Raw genomic sequence first — 4,469 nt, 5'->3', positions numbered from 1 at the left:
TCCCACGAATAATGTTGACTGCTGTTCATGTCCTTTTCATTTCAAGTCCAGTCCATCAGAGCTTTATGAGCCTTGTTGGAATGTTTCTTGGAATAAGCATATTGTTTCTGGTCTCCATTTCTGTTTTGTCTTCACTTCCTCTGGCCCATTAACAGAGCAGACCACCAGGTATCTTATCCCCACCTGTCCTCACAGGTACCTGAGATGACAACTCAAGACCATCCCAATCATACCCTTGCAGCCCACATGTCCTTGTGCTCATTCTCATGAGCTCACACTCACATGCAAAACATGAGAATATTTTGCATTTGCAATTTTTTTAAAGATTTATTTATTTATGCATACAAGAACTGGGGTACAGGCCAGAGGTGTGTGTGGGTGGGAGGGGATGAGAGGATTCACCAGAGACAGAGTGGGGAACAGAACAGGCGGAATGACCAAAGTACACTGCTGAGGGGAGGGGAGCAGTGGGTGAGTCAGGAGAGGTCTTCTGCGCCATATGGGTATCTCCCTGGCCAGGGATCAAACTCATGCTGCAGAGGCTACCCTTGTGCCACCAGGGAGACCCCTTGCATTTGCAATTTTGACTCAGGTCCTCTTAGAAGTCCTCTGTCTGGATATTTCCACAGTGATATATATTTTATGTATGATTTATTTTCAACTTGAAAAAATTCAAATTTGCATAGATTTGTAAGTAGAGTTCCAAGATATTTCTCTTACTTGAACCAACGGGGACAGAACCCAAACTGAAGATAAGATGCCTGTCACCTCCTACCAGTCCCTAGGTCTGCCAAAAACACGACTGTGTGTTTCATGCAAAGGGGACATTCTCCTACTTAATCACAATTATCAAACAGCCACCAAAACCAGAAAGTGAACCATGATACATTACTGTCCTCTAATCCTCACATCCCATTCAAGCTTCACCAGTTTCCTTAATAATAATCTTTTATAACAAAAGTTTCCAGTTCAGAATCACATTTGGCTTTTAGTTGGCATGTCTATTTTCTGTCAATGGGCAGAAATTCTCGATTTTTCTGGACTTGAATGACTTTGATATTATTTTGTAGCATATCTTCAATTTGCATTTGCCTCATATTTCCGAGGATCAAATTCTAGTTGTGTATTTTTGAAAGGGGAAGTGATGCTATAAGGGAAGTGACGCTATGTTCATGTGTCATATTAGGTGACACATAATATTTAAACTTACCAGGTTATCTATATGATTAACTTTGATCATTTATTAAGATAATGTTTGCCAAGCTTCTCCAGTGTAAGTTTACCCTACTCCTTGGTGATTGATAAGCATTGGAAGAAGGTAGTTCTTGGAAACCAGTAAATATCTTTGTTCCTCATCAAACTTTCAATTTGTTCATTTATTTATTACATCAGTGTGGCTCCATGTGTTCTTATTTTTTCAGTAGATACTAATCTGTTATTACCATTATTTATTTTGATGCTCAACTTTTCACAGATTTAGCCTGTGGGAACCCCTTTACTCGATTCTGTGTCCTTTGACATGAACCTTTGTTCTTTGGGTACATCCTTGCTTTGTGGCATAAAAATGTAGTTTAGCTTCACCTTGCGCACTTCCCAAGGCCTGGCATCAGCTATTTCTTTAAGCAGCCCATGGAGTTGCTTTTCCATTTTCACTTTATTAGTTGATATTCAAAAGCCAATTTCTGGGTGCTAAGTGTATTTGTTGCCATTGAGTTGCTGTGACTGTCAGGCTCTTTTAGTGAACAGGTTAAGGAACACATGCAAACACACACACACACACACACACACACACACACACACAGAGCTCTATTTTATGTCACTGTTAAACACTATGACTTATACTGTCACCTTGTTTCAAACACCACAAGTTTCTTTCTACTTGTCTCACCTTCCACATTTGTAACTCTCTTCTCCTGAATGAAAAAGCTGATTCAATTTTTCTTAAAATAATTATTTCTTTGATAAATCCACAAATGGGTCCAGGATGTGTCACAATGGCACAAGGATAATTGAACTGACGACATTTGAGAATCTACACAGGAGGAGACATTGGATTTCACCAGCCAAGGAAGATGTCAGTCTTACCACAGGGGGGAGATGAGAAGAAATGTCAGCACCACCCAGACAGACATTGTCATAGACTATCAATGTCTCTCAGGGGCTCGTTTATCTTCCCTAAATTTCCTAAATATCATTTGCTCTCCTACAAGTGGACTCTTCCCTCCTTCCTATCCCTAATTAAGATGGTAATATGATCTCTTAAATATCACCATTTCGTTGGGTATTTATTTCTTTTTATTATGTCCTCCAGCATGTAAAATTAAACAGTAACAGATTGTATGCATTTTCTCCTGTTAATCTGTTTAAGTCACAGTCCTCTTGCCCCCAGTCACTGTGTCTACAAATGTAAAGAAAAATCTTTTTAAAAAATCATTTGAGGGCCTCCCCAGTGGCGCAGAGGTTGAGCGCTGAGTTGCGAAGATGCCCGCAGCCTCTGCAGCGCCGGTTCGATCCCCGGCTGCTCCCCAGCTGCCGGGTGAGGGTCCCACATGGCGGGCAGACCTCTCCTGCCACCCGCTGCTCCCCTCAGCAGTGTACTTCGGTCCTTCTGCCTGCTCTGCTCCCCGCTCTGGCTCTGGTGAATTCTCTCGCCCTCCCGCGCTTCTGACTATACCCAGTACTTGTATAAATAAATAAAATCTTTAAAAAAATCATTTGAAAAGGACAGGTTTATTAATTAGGAAAAGAGAAGCATAGGCACAGGTGGGCTATCCCCTCATGAACATTTTATAGTACCCAATACATAATGTTACTTTCTTTCAAAAAGCATCTTAGCAATTAACACAGTCACCAGTGATGTGTGGATGTCTCACCCCAGAAATATGAATCGACTGAGTCAGTGGAGCTGGAGGTTGCTGATAGATACCAGAAGAAGACCTGGGGGAACCGGGGAGGTACAACTGTCTCCACCAAGCCCTGCTACCATCTCCCAGTGGGTACCAAAGCAGGGGAGCAGTTACTTGGGGCAGGGGCACCTCCAACCCATGTCTTGGTTTTTGATTATCTGGAAAACAGGTTTCAATGCTATAAGTCTTGTGCGCCTGAGTTATATAAAATTTTGGGCGAAAGAGATTCTTGGCTTTATACTCATTGCTTTACCTATTCAAGAGATTCAGGCGTGAAGCCATACAGTGGATTCCCACCAACAACGCTGCCTGTGCTCCTCAGAGATCCTCTCCCTCTCCAAAGACCCAGAAGTTTCCATGTCAAGCCCTTGTGTTCGACTTTCCTCAATATGTGTTATTTTCAAGGGTGTCCTCAGTCCTTCTTGCAAGATGGCATCTTTGTAGGTTATCAGAGCTGTATTGTCTAAATCTTAGCGTAAACTTTTTTAGAAACCTTTGTTAGACACATTTAAAAATGTATGAATCTGGTTGAGGTATGGTAAGGAGTGTCAGTAGTTAATGTGAAACAAGAATCCAAATCTGCAGAATTGCCTGTGAATCCAATGGATGCCGTGACTAGACCCAACTATTTCACCTGTAGATCCATATTATTGCCTCATGTCCATCAACATTTCAAATGTTCAGTCTACTCCTTTCTCTCAAATTCTATGCCCACCAGACAATTAAATTAAAATCTATCCTCTTTAGAGTATAGTAGTTCAGCTGACATCTGCATTTCAGGAAGTGTGGCAATTATATTGTCTTTTAGATATTAGAAAATAGCATTTTGGGTTATATCTGTATAATTTATGATTCTGCTTTTATTTACTTTTTTCCTCCTGAAAAAAAATTTGAGCTTTGAGTCAACAAACACGGGGACTGGGGGCCAAAATGTGTAATGAATTCACCAAGACAAATGCTAGATTGTATTCTAAGCACCATGTCAGCAAGCATTTTCTGTTGCCACCCTCATCTTACTTGATTTCAAACAATTGGAATTTCAAAAATTGCAACTAGCAATTTCCCAAGAATGTTATTTTTATAACATAGTCACATTAGGTGTATATACGTGTGTGTATTAACCCTTCTGTCAACACTGTTATCTAATTTAAGTATAGCTATTTCAAATGAAGGTGTATTTACAAACATATACACATTTGTTTTTGTCTAGTTCCAAATGCTTACTATAATTCCATAAGTTTTATTTATTTATTTTTTTATTTACTATCTTTTATTTATTTATTTTATTTTTATATTCCCCATACAATTGCAACCCCCTTATTTTGACCCCAATCCCTCCTTTCCCCGCCCCCCCCCACTCCCCATAGAGTGTCTCTGGTTCATAGTTGTTTGTTGAATTTGATATTTTCTTTCTTATAGTTATTCTTTTTCCTGGTCCCTTATTTAAGTTTTCTAGATTCCTGCTATGAGTGAGACCATCCAGTATTTTTCTTTTTCTTTCTGGCTTATTTTGCTGAGCATGATCCCTTCCAGCTCCATCCATGTTGCTGCAAATTGCATGAG

This window comes from Talpa occidentalis, unplaced genomic scaffold, assembly GCF_014898055.3.
Source record: "Talpa occidentalis isolate TD23 unplaced genomic scaffold, MPIMG_talOcc4v2.1 talOcc4.11, whole genome shotgun sequence".
NCBI classification, from domain to species: Eukaryota; Metazoa; Chordata; class Mammalia; order Eulipotyphla; family Talpidae; genus Talpa; species Talpa occidentalis.
This window is presented reverse-complemented; position numbering follows the sequence as displayed.